We start from the raw sequence: 19,206 nt of genomic DNA, 5'->3' as shown, positions 1-19,206 counted from the left end.
ACCTAGGCTGCCTGCTGCCCCAGGCAAGGTCCCGAATCCTTTATCCCAGGTGCTGACACCAGGGCACTGGCGGACATTCATTTTGAGCAACACAGAGGTCTGAGTGAGGGTCAGCGGGCCAGGTAGGTGAAGTGAAGGCCAGGTGGGCGGGGCTGAGGCTTCTTTGCCATCACCATAGAGACAGTCCCCCCACCGCAAGAGTGGGCGGAGCTTGTGATGGGCCTGCTGACAAGACTGAGCCAATGGCAGAGATCCGGCCCGCCAGGCAGATGACACAGGGCCCTCCATTGTGACCTATGACGCCTAGTGGCCACAGGATTTGAGCACACCCTGGGAAAGGCTCCGCAGGCACAAGGGAGCCCCTGGTGAGGACTGCTTCAGGGCATTGGCAGAGCAGGCCAGGTACCTCTTTCCCACTTTCCTGAGGATATCAGTACGCAAGGCATCCCCACTCAGCATCTCTTGCCTCTCTCTGTCTCTCTCTCGATGTGTTCCTTCTCTGAAATCTCTTCCTTCTCCCCCTTGTCACTTCACCCCTTGGAGTGCCTGACAGAGGGCCTAGAGACCAAAGAGCAAAGGGGGAAGGCCTCTGGCTCTACTGGTTGCCCATGGGCAGAGAAGATCTGCTAGTCTATCTGGAAGGTCTAGAGAGTAGCCATTGATTGGGGAGCTACATCACGGGTGGACCTGGCCAGGTGAAGCTTGCTGACATGCAGCAGCCTCTCCGGAGACTACTAATTCCGCGGATAACGTTCTATGCAAACACCCGGCCGAGTGCCATGGGCAGAAAACATTGACACATACCTGCCAGGGGTCTATCCTGGGTCTGAAGAGTCCACCCTGGTCTCCAGCCACTCATCATCTCAGCACACACTTTGCCTGCACGCATGGAATCCGCCTCTCTCCACGAATGCCTTCTCCTGCTAGGAAACACGCGATATCACTCAGCCAAAGGAGAGCACAGGCAAAGTCAACTGAACCCCCATCTGCAAGATTTTGCCCTCTGCTGGGCCACAGCCTCCGCTGGCACAGTGCATGTGTCTCACTTCTCCGAAGACAAGGCCACAATCCGGGCATCCAGGGCCCCAGCAGTCCAGAGTCTGCGCATGGCGGCATACGGATCACCTCTTTGCCACGTACAGGAGGGAGGTCTGGGTCCTACACTGGCTCCGCTAGAGCTCCACGACCTCAGCTATTTTCCCTGACCTTTGGCCCGTGCCCTCGTGTGTGTGTCATCCCTAGTTACACTTCTCCGACCACTCTGAATCCGCCACCTGCGGATACATGAGCATGAAAATCAACATCTGTCACTGCCTGCAGTGTCACAGGTCACTAGGTGTCTAGGCTCAGGCTGACCTTGGCTGTCTTCTGCCCAGGCAAGGAGGCTAATCCTTCAAAGGCAATGAGGACATGTGGTCATTGGCCGACATTCTTTCTTTCATCCACACAGCGGTCTAGATGAGGCTAAAGAGGCCAGGTACGCCAGGTGAAGGCTGAGTGGGGGGCCTAAGGCTTTTTTCCCAATCACCATGGAGACAGCCACCGGAAGGCTGGCCGGAACTTCTGACGGGGACGGGTCACAAACACTGAGCCAATAGGAGAGGTCCCGCCTAAGCGGCCAGTTCCGCAGAGCCCTCCATCTTACCCATGGACACACGACGGCCCCTTCTCTTTTGGGCCACAAAACCGAGGGCACCCAGGGAATCACTTCACAGTAGGCAGCCCCTGATGTGGACACGTTCGACACACTGGGCCAGCAGGCAGGTACCACTTTTCCACTTACGCTAGGATATCAGTAGGCAAGGCGCCCTTCCTCAGCATCTATGGCCCCTCTGCGTATGTGTTCATTCGGAGAAATCTCTTCCTTCTACCCCTAAGACACATCACAAGTATGAGGGGCCTGAGAGAGAGCCTAGAGATGAAACGGGGGAGACTTCTGGCTGTACCGCTTCCCCGTGGGTAGACAATAGCAGGTAGTCTCTCTGGAAGGTCTTAGCTTCTGTTGATTGACATGGGCAATACAGTAGGGGCGGACCCTGGCCAGGTGGAGCTTGTGGGCAGATGCAACCTCTCCGGCGACGAATAATTCCGCTGCTGCTTTGTATGGTCAAAACCTCCCCCCGCCAAGTGGGATGGGTAGAGAACACTGACCCACACCCGCCAGGGGCCTTTCCTGGGACTAAAGATCCCAACATGGTCTCAACGTCGTCACCCTCTCAGCACACACCTTTCCTGCACACCTAATCCTGCCTTTCTCCGTCAGGGCCCTATCCTACCAGGAAGAAAAGCAAGCCGCTCAAAAAGGCCGATGCCAGGGAAATCGAGGATACACCGCCGTTTTCCAAATTTTTGCTGTCTACACGTCCCCGCCTCCGCTGCAAGGCTGCGTATGTGGCCGGGCTCCGAAGGCGAGGCCGAAATCCTGGCAGCCTGGGCCCCAGCAGTCCAGTGGTTTACGGACGTAGGGATACGGATGACCTGTTCGCCACATACAGGAGGGATCCTTGGGCCCTTTACTGGCTCGCCATTCAGCTCCACCAAGTCCACTACCGGCCCTGGCCTTTGCTTTGGCTGGTGCCCCACTGAACGTGTGCTCCGGAGCGATGTTTCTCCACCCGTCACTATCATTCTGCCACCAGGCGATACGTGAGTGTGGGAGTCACCATTTGTCACTGGCCAGCAGTGTCACAAGGCAGTAGACTTCCAGGTACCCGCTGACCTAGGCTGCCTGCTGCCCCAGGCAAGGTCCCGAATCCTTTATCCCAGGTGCTGACACCAGGGCACTGGCGGACATTCATTTTGAGCAACACAGAGGTCTGAGTGAGGGTCAGCGGGCCAGGTAGGTGAAGTGAAGGCCAGGTGGGCGGGGCTGAGGCTTCTTTGCCATCACCATAGAGACAGTCCCCCCACCGCAAGAGTGGGCGGAGCTTGTGATGGGCCTGCTGACAAGACTGAGCCAATGGCAGAGATCCGGCCCGCCAGGCAGATGACACAGGGCCCTCCATTGTGACCTATGACGCCTAGTGGCCACAGGATTTGAGCACACCCTGGGAAAGGCTCCGCAGGCACAAGGGAGCCCCTGGTGAGGACTGCTTCAGGGCATTGGCAGAGCAGGCCAGGTACCTCTTTCCCACTTTCCTGAGGATATCAGTACGCAAGGCATCCCCACTCAGCATCTCTTGCCTCTCTCTGTCTCTCTCTCGATGTGTTCCTTCTCTGAAATCTCTTCCTTCTCCCCCTTGTCACTTCACCCCTTGGAGTGCCTGACAGAGGGCCTAGAGACCAAAGAGCAAAGGGGGAAGGCCTCTGGCTCTACTGGTTGCCCATGGGCAGAGAAGATCTGCTAGTCTATCTGGAAGGTCTAGAGAGTAGCCATTGATTGGGGAGCTACATCACGGGCGGACCTGGCCAGGTGAAGCTTGCTGACATGCAGCAGCCTCTCCGGAGACTACTAATTCCGCGGATAACGTTCTATGCAAACACCCGGCCGAGTGCCATGGGCAGAAAACATTGACACATACCTGCCAGGGGTCTATCCTGGGTCTGAAGAGTCCACCCTGGTCTCCAGCCACTCATCATCTCAGCACACACTTTGCCTGCACGCATGGAATCCGCCTCTCTCCACGAATGCCTTCTCCTGCTAGGAAACACGCGATGTCACTCAGCCAAAGGAGAGCACAGGCAAAGTCAACTGAAGCCCCCATCTGCAAGATTTTGCCCTCTGCTGGGCCACAGCCTCCGCTGGCACAGTGCATGTGTCTCACTTCTGCGAAGACAAGGCCGCAATCCGGGCATCCAGGGCCCCAGCAGTCCAGAGTCTGCGCGTGGCGGCATACGGATCACCTCTTTGCCACGTACAGGAGGGAGGTCTGGGCCCTACACTGGCTCCGCTAGAGCTCCACGACCTCAGCTATTTTCCCTGACCTTTGGCCCGTGCCCTCGTGTGTGTGTCATCCCTAGTTACACTTCTTCTCCGACCACTCTGAATCTGCCATCTGGGGATACATGAGCATGAAAATCAACATCTGTCACTGCCTGCAGTGTCACAGGTCACTAGGTGTCTAGGCTCAGGCTGACCTTGGCTGTCTTCTGCCCAGGCAAGGAGCCTAATCCTTCAAAGGCAATGAGGACATGTGGTCATTGGCCGACATTCTTTCTTTCATCCACACAGCGGTCTAGATGAGGCTAAAGAGGCCAGGTAGGCCAGGGGAAGGCTGAGTGGGGGGCCTAAGGCTTTTTTCCCAATCACCATGGAGACAGCCACCGGAAGGCTGGCCGGAACTTCTGACGGGGACGGGTCACAAACACGGAGCCAATAGGAGAGGTCCCGCCTAAGCGGCCAGTTCCGCAGAGCCCTCCATCTTACCCATGGACACACGACGGCCCCTTCTCTTTTGGGCCACAAAACCGAGGGCACCCAGGGAATCACTTCACAGTAGGCAGCCCCTGATGTGGACACGTTCCACACACTGGGCCAGCAGGCAGGTACCACTTTTCCACTTACGCTAGGATATCAGTAGGCAAGGCGCCCTTCCTCAGCATCTATGGCCCCTCTGCGTATGTGTTCATTCGGAGAAATCTCTTCCTTCTACCCCTGAGACACATCACAAGTATGAGGGGCCTGAGAGAGAGCCTAGAGATGAAACGGGGGAGACTTCTGGCTGTACTGCTTCCCCGTGGGTAGACAATAGCAGGTAGTCTCTCTGGAAGGTCTTAGCTTCTGTTGATTGACATGGGCAATACAGTAGGGGCGGACCCTGGCCAGGTGGAGCTTGTGGGCAGATGCAACCTCTCCGGCGACGAATACTTCCGCTGCTGCTTTGTATGGTCAAAACCTCCCCCCGCCAAGTGGGATGGGTAGAGAACACTGACCCACACCCGCCAGGGGCCTTTCCTGGGACTAAAGATCCCAACATGGTCTCAACGTCGTCACCCTCTCAGCACACACCCTTCCTGCACACGTAATCCTGCCTTTCTCCGTCAGGGCCCTATCCTACCAGGAAGAAAAGCAAGCCGCTCAAAAAGGCCAATGCCAGGGAAATCGAGGATACACCGCCGTTTTCCAAATTTTTGCTGTCTACACGTCCCCGCCTCCGCTGCAAGGCTGCGTATGTGGCCGGGCTCCGAAGGCGAGGCCGAAATCCTGGCAGCCTGGGCCCCAGCAGTCCAGTGGTTTACGGACGTGGGGACACGGATGACCTGTTCGCCACATACAGGAGGGATCCTTGGGCCCTTCACTGGCTCGCCATTCAGCTCCACCACGTCCACTACCGGCCCTGGCCTTTGCTTTGGCTGGTGCCCCACTGAACGTGTGCTCCGGAGCGATGTTTCTCCACCCGTCACTATCATTCTGCCACCAGGCGATATGTGGGTGTGGGAGTCACCATTTGTCACCAGTAGCAGTGTCACAAGGCAGTAGACTTCCAGGTACCCGCTGACCTAGGCTGCCTTCTGCCCCAGGCAAGGTCCCGAATCCTTTATCCCAGGTGCTGACACCAGGGCACTGGCGGACATTCATTTTGAGCAACACAGAGGTCTGAGTGAGGGTCAGCGGGCCAGGTAGGTGAAGTGAAGGCCAGGTGGGCGGGGCTGAGGCTTCTTTGCCATCACCGTGGAGACAGTCCCCCTACCGCAAGAGTGGTTGGAGCTTGTGATGGGCCTGCTGACAAGACTGAGCCAATGGCAGAGATCCGGCCTGCCAGGCAGATGACACAGGGCCCTCCATTGTGACCTATGATGCCTAGTGGCCACAGGATTTGAGCACACCCTGGGAAAGGCTACCCAGGCACAAGGGAGCCCCTGGTGTGGACTGCTTCAGGGCATTGGCAGAGCAGGCCAGGTACCTCTTTCCCACTTTCCTGAGGGTATCAGTACGCAAGGCATCCCCACTCAGCATCTCTTGCCTCTCTCTGCCTCTCTCTCTATGTGTTCATTCTCTGAGATCTCTTCCTTTTCCCCCTTGTCACTTCACACCTTGGAGTGCCTGAAAGAGGGCCTAGAGACCAAAGAGCAAAGGGGGAAGGCCTCTGGCTCTACTGGTTGCCCATGGGCAGAGAAGATCTGCTAGTCTATCTGGAAGGTCTAGAGAGTAGCCATTGATTGGGGAGCTACATCACGGGCGGACCTGGCCAGGTGAAGCTTGCTGACATGCAGCAGCCTCTCCGGAGACTACTAATTCCGCGGATAACATTCTGTGCAAATACCCGGCCCAGTGCCATGGGCAGAAAACATTGACACATACCTGCCAGAGGTCTATCCTGGGTCTGAAGAGTCCACCCTGGTCTCCAGCCACTCATCATCTCAGCACACACTTTGCCTGCACGCATGGAATCCTCCTCTCTCCACGAATGCCTTCTCCTGCTAGGAAACACACGATGTCACTCAGCCAAAGGAGAGCACAGGCAAAGTCAACTGAAGCCCCCATTTGCAAGATTTTGCCCTCTGCTGGGCCACAGCCTCCGCTGGCACAGTGCATGTGTGTCACTTCTCCGAAGACAAGGCCGCAATCCGGGCATCCAGGGCCCCAGCAGTCCACAGTCTGCGCACGGCGGCATATGGATCACCTCTTCGCCAGGTACAGGAGGGGGGTCTGGGCCCTACACTGGCTCTGCTAGAGCTCCACGACCTCAGCTATTTTCCCTGACCTTTGCCCGTGCCCTCGTGTGTGTGTCATCCCTAGTTACACATCTTCTCCGACCACTCTGAATCCGCCACCTGCGGATACATGAGCATGAAAATCAACATCTGTCACTGCCTGCAGTGTCACAGGTCACTAGGTGTCTAGGCTCAGGCTGACCTTGGCTGTCTTCTGCCCAGGCAAGGAGCCTAATCCTTCAAAGGCAATGAGGACATGTGGTCATTGGCCGACATTCTTTCTTTCATCCACACAGCGGTCTAGATGAGGCTAAAGAGGCCAGGTAGGCCAGGTGAAGGCTGAGTGCGGGGCCTAAGGCTTCTTTCCCAATCACCATGGAGACAGCCACCGGAAGGCTGGCCGGAACTTCTGACGGGGACGGGTCACAAACACTGAGCCAATAGGAGAGGTGCAGCCTAACCGGCCAGTTTCGCAGAGCCCTCCATCGTACCCATGTACACACAACGGCCCGTTGTGTCTTTGGCCACACAGTCGAGGGCACCCAGGGAATAGCTTCACTGTGGGCGTCCCTTGATGTGGAGAGGTTCGACACACTGGGACAGCAGGCAGGTATCTCTGTTCTGCTTACACTAGAGTATCAGTAGGCAAGGCGCACTTCTTCAGCATCTATGTCCCCTCTCTGTATGTGGTCATTCAGAGAAATCTGTTCATTATACCCCTCAGACACATCACAAGTGTGAGGGACCTGGGAAAGAGCCTGGAGATGAGACGGGGGAGGCTTCTGGCTAGACCGCTTCCCCATGGGCAGACAATAGCAGTTAGTCTCTCTGGAAGGTCTTAGCTTCTGTTGATTGACATGGGCAATACAGTAGGGGCGGACCCTGGCCAGGTGGAGCTTGTGGGCAGATGCAACCTCTCTGGTGACGAATAATTCCGCTGCTTCTTTGTATGGTGAAAACTCTTCGCGGCCAAGTGGACTGGGCAGAGAACATTGACTCACACCTGCCAGGGGCCTTTCCAGGGAGTGAAGATCCCAACCTGGTCTCAACATTGTCACCCTCTCAGCACACACCTTTCCTGAACACATAATCCTGCCTTTCTCCGTCAGTGCCTTATCCTACTAGGAAAAAAAGCATGCCGCTCAAAAAGGCCGATGCCAGGGATATCGAGGAGACACTGCCATTTTCCAAATTTTTGCTGTTGACATATCCCCGCCTCCGCTGCAAGGCAGCGTATGTGGCCGGGCTGCGAAGGCAAAGCCGAAATCCCTGCAGCCTGGGCCCTAGCAGTACAGTGGTTTATGGACGTGGGGACACGAATGACCTGTTCGCCACATACAGGAGGGATCCTTGGGCCCACCCCTGGGTCGCCATTCAGTTCCACAACGTCCACTACTGGCCCTGGCCTTTTCCGGTTCCCGCTGAACGTGTGCTTCACAGCGATGTTTCTCCACCCATCACTATTGTTCTGCCACCAGGGGATATGTGAGTGTGGGAGTCACCATTTGTCACTGGCATAGTGTCACAAGTCACTAGACTTCCAGGTTCCAGCTGACCTAGGCTTCCTTCTGCCCCAGGCACGGTCCCGAATCCTTTATCCCAGATGCTGACACCTGAGCATGGGCAGACATTCATTTTTTTCAACACAGAGGTCTGAGTGAGGGTCAGCAGTTCAGGTAGGTGAAGTGAAGGCCAGGTGGTCAAGGCTAAGGCTTGTTTGCCATCACCATGGAGACAGTCCCCACACCGCAAGAGTGGCAGAGCTTATGACTGGCCTGGTGACAAGACTGAGCCACTAGCTGAGATCCGGCCCACCAGGCAGATGACACAGGGCCCTCCATTGTGACCTAGGACACCTAGTGGCCACAGGATTTGAGCACACCCTGGGAAAGGCTACCCAGGCACAAGGGAGCCCCTGGTGCGGACTGCTTCAGGGCATTGGCAGAGCAGGCCAGGTACCTCTTTCCCACTTTCCTGAGGATATCAGTACGCAAGGCATCCCCACTCAGCATCTCTTGCCTCTCTCTGTCTCTCTCTCGATGTGTTCCTTCTCTGAAATCTCTTCCTTCTCCCCCTTGGCACTTCACACCTTGGAGTGCCTGACAGAGGGCCCAGAGACGAAAGAGCAAAGGGGGAAGGCCTCTGGCTCTACTGGTTGCCCAGGGGCAGAGAAGATCTGCTAGTCTATCTGGAAGGTCTAGAGAGTAGCCATCGATTGGGGAGCTACATCATGGGCGGACCCTGGCCAGGTGAAGTTTGCTGACATGCGACAGCCTCCCCAGAGACTACTAATTCCGCTGATAACATTGTATGGAAGTACCCTGGTCAGTGCGTTGGGCAGAAAACGTTGACACATACCTGCCAGAGTCCTATCCTGGGTCTGAAAAGTCCACCCTGGTCTCCGTGGACTGATCATCTCAGTACACACTTTGCCTGCACACACGGAATCCGCCTCTCTCCACGAATGCCTTCTCTTGCTAGGAAACACACGATGTCACTCAGCCAAAGGAGAGCACAGGCAAAGGCAAGCGAAGTCCCCATTTTCAAGTTTTTGCCCTCTGCTGCTTCACAGCCTCCGGTGGCACACTGCATGTGCGTCACTTCTCCGAAGACAAGGCCGAAATCCAGGCACCCAGGGCCCCAGCAGTCCAGAGTCTGCGGATGGTGGCATATGGATCACCTCTTTGCCATGTAGAGGACGGAGGCCTGGGCCCTACACTGGCTCCGCTAGAGCTCCATGACCTCAGCTATTTTCCCTGACCTTTGGCCCGTGCCCTCGTGAGTGTGTGATCTCTACTTACACTTCTCCTCCGAGCACTCTGAATCCGCCACCTGAGGATACGTGAGCATGGAAATCAACATCTATCACTGGCTGCAGTGTCACAGGTCACTTGGTGTCTAGGCTCGGGCGGACCTTGGCTGTCTTCTGCCCAGGGAAGGAGCTTAATCCTTCAAAGGAAATAAGGACACATGGTCAGTGGCCGACAGCCTTTCTTTCATCCACACAGCAGTCTAGGTGAGTGTAAAGAGGCCAGGTAGGCCAGGTGAAGGCTGAGTGCGGGGCCTAAGGCTTCTTTCCCGATCACCGTGGAGACAGCCACCGGAAGGCTGGCCGGAACTTCTGACGGGGACGGGTCACAAGCAGTGAGCAATAGGAGAGGTGCAGCCTAACCGGCCAGTTCCGCAGAGCCCTCCATTTTACCCGTGGACACACAACAGCCCCGTGTGTTTTTCGTCACAAAATCGAGGGCACTCAGGGAATAACTTCACAGTAGTGAATCCCTGATGTGGACAGGTTCGACACACTGTGACAGCAGGCAGGTGCCTCTTTTCCACTTATGCTAGGATATCAGTAGTCCAGACGCCCTTCCTCAGCATCTAATGCCCCTCCGTTTAAGTGTTTGTTCAGAGAAGTCTCTTCATTCTACCTCTGAGACACTTCACATGTATGAGGGGCCTGAGATAGAGCCTGGAGATGGAACGGGGGAGGCTTCTGGCTGTACCGCTTCCCCATGGGCAGAGAATAGCAGGTAGTCTCTCTGGAATGTCTTAGCTTCTGTTGATTGACATGAGCAATACAGTAGGGTGGACCCTGGCCAGTTGGAGCTTGTGGGCAGATGCAACTTTCCAGGCCAGTAATAATTCCTCTGCTCCTTTGTCTGGTGCAACCCCCCCCCAAATGGGATGGGCAGAGAACATTGACCCACACCTGCCAGGGGCCTTTCCTGGGATGAAAGATCCCAAACTGGTCTCAACGTTATCACCCTCTCAGCAGACACCTTTCCTGCACACATAATCCTGTCTTTCTCCGTCAGTGCCTTACCCTACTGAGAAAAAAAGCATGCCGCTGAAAAAGACAATGCCAGGGAAATCGAGGAGACACTGCCATTTTGCAAATTTTTGCTGTCTCCATGTCCCCGCCTCTGTTGGAAAGCTGCCTATGTGGCTGGGATCTGAAGGCAAGGCCGAAATCCTGGCAGCCTGGGCCCCAGCAGTCCAATGGTTTATGGACGTGGGGAGACGGATGACCTGTTTGCCACATACAGAAAATGAACATTCAATATAGAACATAAAGTATGGAATATAGAATATAGAAAAATGTGGAATATTGAACATAGAATATAAAGTGTAGAATACAAAACATAGATTATGAAATAAAGTATAAATGATACAGAACATAGAATATATAGAATATAGAAGACAATAGAATATAGAATGTAAAATATAGAATACACAATATAGAAGAAAACAGAATATAGAAGAATATAGACTATAGAAGGACAAATGTAGAATTGGAATATAGAATACAGAAAAATATAGTATGTAAAAAGACAGAATATGGAAGAATATGGACTATACAATACAGAATATAGAGGAATTTAAAATATGGAATGTAAAATATAGAATATGGAATAAAAAATATGCAATATAGAATATGGAAGAATATTGTATGAAGAAAAATATAGACTATAGAACATCGAATATAGAATACAGAGTATGGAATATAGAATATACAAAAATACAGAATGTAGAAAAACATCGAAGAACACAGATCATAGAATACAGAGACTTTAAAATATAGAAGATGATACAGAGAACACTGAAGATACAATACAGAATATGAAAGAACTTTGAAAATAGAAGAATATAGCATATAGAGGATTTGGAATAAAGAAGAGTACAGAATATACGTTATAGAAGAACATAGCATAAAGAATACAGAATATAGAAGAAAATAGAATATAAATTCAGAATATAGAATACAGAAGAATATAAAATGTACGATGTAGAATAGCAATTATAGAATGCAAACTATAGAATGAAGAATATAGGAGAATATAAATTACAGAATATAGAAGATTATAAATTATACAATATACATGATTATGGAAAATACAATGTAGACTATAAAATGTAGAATATAGAAGAAAATGGAATACAGAATATACAAGAATATGGAATGTTGAATATAGTATCAAGAATATGGAATATAGAATACACAAAAATATAGTATAGGTAAAGTATAGAAAGTAGAAGATTGAACATAGAACATAGAATATAGAAAAATATAGAATATAGAAAAATATAGACTGTAGAATTTAGAATACAGAATGTAGAATATAGAAGATTTTAGAATATACAATGTAGAATATACAGTATAGACTACAGAATATGGAATATACAACCTAGACTATGGAAAAATATAGAAATAGAATATACAAGAATATAGAACATAGAAGAATATAGAATATAAAATACAGGATACAGAGTATAGAAGAATTTAGAACGTAGAATATAGAATATGGACTATAGAATAGAGAGGAATATAGTATATAGAATATAGAACATAGAAGATACAATACAGAATATAAAAGAAAAAAGAATATAGATTATAGAAGAAAACAGAACATGGAAAATATGAGAATGTAGAATTTAATTATAGAAGAATATAGAATGTTGAAAAATACAGAATACAGAATATAGAAAAACATAGAGCATAAATTTAGAATATTGATGATACAGATATATGAATGCAGAATATAGAAGAATAAAGAATATAGATGACAGACTACAGAATATAGAAGATAGAACATAGAAGAAAATAAGAGTATTGACAAATATAGGGTATAGGATACACACTACTGAAGAATATAGACTACAGAAAGTAGAAGAATATAGATTACAAACTATAGAAGAATATAGAATGTAGAATAGAGAATATGGAATAGACTATACAAGAGAATATTAGATTACAGAAGAATATAGAGATTAGAAGGCAGAATATACAATAAAAATATAGAAGATAGAATACAGAATTCAGAAAAATTTAGAACATAAAATGTAGAGTATAGAAGAAAATAGAATATAAAATGTAGAATGGAGAACATGGAATATGGAATAGAGTATAGAGAAGAATAAAGAATATTGAAAAACTTAAAACATAGAATGTAGACTGTAGAATATTGAATACAGAATTTAGAATGTACAATATAGAATATAGCAGATAGAAGAATATAGATTACAAGTGAAGAATATAGAATAAGAATGTAGAAGAGTATAGAATGCAGGACATAGAAGAATATAGAATATAGAATGCAGAATGTAGAAAATAGAATAAGGAATATAGAATGTAGAATACAGAAGAATATAGTATATAAAAACATAGAATATAGAACATTGAATATGGAATATAGACTACAGAGTATGAAATAGAGAATATAGAAAAATACAGAATAGAGATAAATATAGACTATAGAATAGAGTAGAATTCAGAATATAAAATATAGAACATAAAATATAGAGGAATATAGATTATGGAATATAGAAGATTCTGGAATATAGAATGTAGAGTTAAATATAGAATATAGGAGATGGAATATAAGAGAATATAGAATGCAGAATATAATATACAGAATATGCAATATGGAATATAGGATACAGAAAATTATAAAATATATAGACTATAGAAAAAAATTGAATATAGAATACAGACAATGGAATGTAGAAAAATATAGAATACAGAATATAAAACATAGAATAAAAATACATAACAGAGAGAATAAACATTACAGAACATAGAAGATTACGGAATGTAGAATGTAAAATACAGAATATACAATATAGAAGAATATATGACACAGACTATGGAAGAATATATAGTATAGAATGTAGAATATACAATACAGAAAATTATATAGAAAAGTATAGAATATAGGAAAAACAATATGCAACACAGAGTATGGAATATAGAATATAGAAGAATATAGAACATAGAATATAGAATGTAGAACACAAAATATAGAATATGAAATAAAGCATAAAGAACACAGAATATAGAAGAATATAGATTAAAGAATATAGACGATAACGGAATATAGAATATAAAATGCAGAATATACAATATAGAAGAATATAGAATACAGAATATAGACGAATATAGAATATAGAAGGAAGAATGAAGAATATGGAATATAGAATACAGAAAAATATAGTATGTAGAAAAATATAGAACATGGAAGAATATAGAATACAGAACATAGAATGTGGAAAAATTTTAAATATACAATGCAGAAAGTAGAATATGGAACATGAAATGTGCAATATAGAATATAGAGGAATAATGTATGTAGAAAAATATAGAACATCAAATACAGAATAGAGTATGGAATATAGAATATAGAAAAATATAGAATACAGATGAACATAGATTATAGAATGTAAAGAATTTCAAATATAGAATATGGAACATAGAACACTGAAGATAGAATACAGAATATAAAAGACCTTTGAAAATAGAAGAATATAGTGTATAGAGGATTTGGAATAAATAAGGATATAGAATATACATTATAGAAGAATATAGCATAGGTAACAGAATATAGAAGAACATAGAACATATGTTTAGAATATAGAATACAGAGGAATATAAAATGTACAACGTGGAATACAGATTACAGAATGCAAAGTATAGGAAAATATAGATTATAGAATATAGAAGATTATAAATTATACAATACAGAAGATTATGGAATACAGAATGTAGAATGTAAAATACAGAATGTAGGAGAATATGGAATATGGAATATAGAAGAACATAGAATGTTGAATATAGTATCAAGAATATGGAATATAGAATACATAAAAATATAGTATGTGTAAAAATATAGAAAATGGAACATTGAATATAGAACATAGAATATAGAAAAATATAGAATATAGAATACAGAATGTAGAATACAGAAGATTTTAGAATATAGAATGTAGAATATACAATATGGAATATAGAATACAGAAGAATATAGTATAGAGAAAAATATAGAATATACAACATAGAACATCAAATATAGAATAGAGAGTATGGAATATAGGAAAATATAGAATATAGAAGAACATAGAATTTAGAATGTGGAATATGGGATATAGAAGAATTTGGAATATAGAATATGGAATATATAGAAAAGTATAGAATAGAGATAAATATAGAATATAGAATAGAGTATGTACAAAGTACAATACAGAATATAAAATACAGAATAAAGAACATAGAATTTAGAAGAATATACATTACAGAATATAGAAGATTCTGGAATATAGAATATAGAAGATGGAATATAAGAGAATACAGAATGTAGAATATAGTTTACAGAATATGCAATATGGAATATAGAATACTGAAAATTATAAAAAAATATAGACTATAGGAAAAAACATTGAATATAGAATACAGACAATGGAATATAGAAAATTATAGAATGTAGAATACAGAATATAAAATATAGAATAAAAAATACATAATATAGAGATATACATTATAGAATATAGAAGATTATGGAATATAGAATGTAGAATGTAAAATACAGAATATACAATATAGAACAATATATGGTACAGACTATAGAAGAATATAGAATGTAGAATATAGAATACAGAAAATTATACAGAAAAATATAGAATATAGAAAAAGAACATTGAATATAGAACACAGAGTATGGAATATAGAATATAGAAAAACATACAATGTAGACTACAAAATATAGAATATGAAGTAAAGCATAAACAGCACAGAATATAGAATATAGATTATAGAATATAGAAATAATGGAATATAGAATGTAAAATACAGAATCTACAAAATAGAAGAATATAGAATTCAGAATATAGAATAATATAGAATACAGAAGGAAGAATGTAGAATATGGAATGTAGAATATAGAAAATTATAGTATATAGAAAAATATAGAATATGGAAGAACATAAAGAATTTAGAATGTAGAATACAGAACATAGAATATGGAAGAATTTAAAATATACAACGTAGAATATAGAATATGGAATATAGAAGAATATTGTATGTAGAAAAATGTAGAATATAGAATACAGAGTATGGGATATAGAATATACAAAAATATAGAATATAGAAGAACATAGATTATAGAATATAGAGAATTTAAAATATAGAATATGGAACACTGAAAATAGAATACAGAATACAAAAGAACTTGGAAAATAGAAGAATATAGTGTATTCTATATTTTACATTCTACATTCCATAATTTTCTATATTCTATAATCTGTATTCTATTCTTTATTCTATATTTTATATTGTATTTTCTGTATTCTACATTCTACTTTCTATATTCTAAATTCTGTATTACATGTTCTTGTATAATCTATATTCTGTACTGCATAGTTTTCTACTGTGTATATTCTTCTATAATGTATATTCTATATTCTTCTGTATTCTATATTCTATTCTTCTATATTCTCTATTCTTCCATATTGTGTATTCTATGTTCTACTATATTTTTCTTGTATTTTCTATAGCCTTCTATATTCTATATTCTTCTATATTCTAAATTTATATTCAATATTCTTCTATATTCTGTATTCTATATTCTTCTGTAATGTATATTCTATAATCCATATTCTTGTTTATATTCTTCTGTATTCCATATTCTTGTATATTCTATATTCTACTATTTTCTATACTCTTTTACATTCTATATCTTCTGTGTTCTGTGTTCTATGTTCAGTTTTCTTCTATGTACTATTCCTTCTATATTTCATATTCTATATTCTAAATTCTTCTATATTCTATATTCCACATTCTAAATTCTATGTTTTTCTATATTCTATATTTTCCTATATCCTATATACCATACTCTCTATTCTATATTCGATGTTCTATATTCTATATTTTTCTCTATACTATATTCTTCTGTATTCTATATTCCATATTGTATAGTCTACATTTTAAAATCTTCTATATTCTACATTCTATACACTAAAAAAAAAAAAATATTAAACATTTGCAATTTTTCTATATTCTATATTTTTCTATATTCAATCTTCTATTTTCTATATATTTACATATACTATATTTTTGTGTATTCTATATTCCATATTCTCTATACTGTACTCAACATTCTATATTCTTTTCTGCAGGACTCTCCGTTCAGGTCTATTCTTGCCTGCGGGACTCTCCGTCGGGGCCTATTCTTGCCTACAGGGCTCCTCTATTCTGGCCTGTTCTTGCCTGTGGGACTCTCTGTTCCGGCCTGTTCTCGCCTGCAGGCCTCTCCGTTAGGGCCTCTTCTTACCTGCGGGGCTCCTCTATTCGGGCCTATCCTGGCCTGCGGGACTCTCCGTCTGGGCCTATTCTCGCCTGCGGAACCTTCCGTTCGGGCCCATTCGTGCCTGTGGGACACTCTGTTCGGTCCTATTCTTGCCTGTGGGATCATTCGTTTGGGCCTGTTCTTGCCTGTGGAACCTCCGTTCGGGCCTAATCTTGCCTGCGGGAGCATCCTTTCGTTCCTCCTCTTGCCTGCGGGGCTCTTCTAGTTGGGCCTGCTCGTGCCTACGGAGCTCCGTTATTCAGGCCTGTTTGAGCCTGCGGGCCTCCGTTATTCGGGCCTGTTTGAGCCTGCGGGCCCCCGTTATTCGGGCCTGTTCGTGCGTGCGGGGCTCCGCTATTCGGCGTGTCCGCACGTGCGGGCTTCTGCTATTGGGGCCGTTCATCAGTGCGGAGCTCCGCTCTTGGGGCCTGCTCGTGCCTGCGGAGCTCCGGCATTCGTGAGTGTTCTTGTGTGGCCGGTTCCGCTATTCGGCGTGTTCGTACGTGCCAGGCTCCGCTATTCCGGCCTGTTCGTGCGTGTGGGGCTCCTCTATTCGGGCATGTTCTTGCCTGCGGGACTCCTCTGTGCGGTCCTATTCTTGCCTTCGGGACTCTGCTCGGGCCTATTCTTGGCTACAGGAATCTCCGTTCTGGCCTATTCTTGCCTGTAGCACTCTCCATTTGGGCCTATTCTTTCCTGCGGGACTCTCCGTTCAGGTCTATTTTTGCCTGCGGGACCCTGTTCAGGCCTATTCTTGCCTACAGGGCTCCTCTGTTCTGGCCTGTGGGAATCTCCCTTCGGGCATATTCTCGTCTGCGGGACTCTCGGTATGGGCCTGTTGTCGCCTTCGGGACTCTCCGTTCGGGCCCTTTCTCGGCTGCCGGACTCTCCTTTTGGGCCTGTTCTCGCCTGCAGGACTCTCCTTTTGGGCCTATTCTCAACTCCAGGCTTCTCTGTTAGGGTCTATTCTTTCCTGGGGGATTCTGTTCGGGCCTACTCTTACCTGCGGGGCTCCTCTATTCGGGCCTATTCTTGCCCACGGGACTGTGTAAGGGCCTTTTCTTGCCAGCCGGGGTCCAATTCGGGCGTATTCTTGCCTGCGTGACTCTGTTCAGGCCTATTCTTGCCTGCGTGAGTCCCAGTTCAGGACTATTCTTGCCTGCGGGACTCTCCTTTCAGGCTTCCTCTTGTCTGCGGGGCTCCTCTATTCGGGCCTCTTCGTGCCTGTGGAGCTCCGTTATTCCGGCCTTTTCCTGCGTGCGGGGCTCCGCTATTTGGGCCTATTCTTGCCTGTGGGGCTCCTCTATTAAGGGATATTTTTGCCTGCCGGACTCTCAGTTTGGGCCTGTACTTGCTTGCAGAACTCTCCGTTTGGGCCTGTTCTTCCCTGCGGGACTCTCTGTTCGGGCCTATTCATGCCTGCGGGACTCTCTGTTCGGGCCTATTCATGCCTGCGGAGCTCTCCTTTCAGGCTTCGCCTTACCTGCGGGGCTCCGCTATTCGGGCCTGCTCGTGCATGCGGGCTACCCTACAGGACTATACGATACAGAATATAGATTATAGAAGAACATAGAATACAGAATTTGGAATATAGAAAATAGAATGTAGAATAAAAGAAAAGAATGTAGAATACAGAATATAAAATATAAAATGAAGAGTATTGATTACGGATTATAGAATATAGAAAATTATGAAATGTAGAATGTAAAATATAGAAGAATATAGAATGCATACTATAGCAGAATACAGAATGTAGAATATAGGATATAGAATATGGAACATAAGATATACCATATAGAAAAACAGAATATAGAAAGATAAAGAATATAGAACATAGAACTTTAAATATACAATATAAAATACAGAGAATGGAATATAGAACCTAGATTATGGAAGAATATAGAAATAGAATATAAAAGAATATAGAATTTAGAATGTACAGTACAGAATATAAAATATAGAATTTAGAACGTAGAATATAGAATATGGACTATAGAATATAGAGAAATATAGTATATAGAAGAACATAGAAGATACAATACAGAATATAAAAGAAAAAAAGAATACAGAAGAATATAGAGTATAGAAGAATAAGGAATATGGAAGATAGGAGAAAGTAGAATATAATTATAGAAGAATGTAGAATATTGAAAAATATAGAATACAGAATATAGGAAAACATAGAGCATAAATTTAGAAGATATAGGATATAGAATGCAGAATATAGAAGAATAAAGGATATAGATGACAGACTACAGAATATAGAAGAGAGTGTAGAAGAAAATAGAATATTGACAAACGGAATATAGGGTATAGGATATACAGTATTGAAGAATAGAGAATAAAGTAGAAAAATACAGATGACAAAATATAGAAGAATATAGAATGTAGAATAGAGAATATAAGAGAATCGATTACAGAAGAATATAGAATATAGAGATTAGAAGGTAGAATATACATAAAAAATATAGAATATAGAATTCAGAAAAAATTTAGA

The sequence above is a fragment of the Elephas maximus genome, chromosome 14 (assembly GCF_024166365.1).
Source record: "Elephas maximus indicus isolate mEleMax1 chromosome 14, mEleMax1 primary haplotype, whole genome shotgun sequence".
NCBI classification, from domain to species: Eukaryota; Metazoa; Chordata; class Mammalia; order Proboscidea; family Elephantidae; genus Elephas; species Elephas maximus.
The sequence above is the reverse complement of the archived record's forward strand: the minus strand, read 5'-3'. Positions refer to the sequence as shown.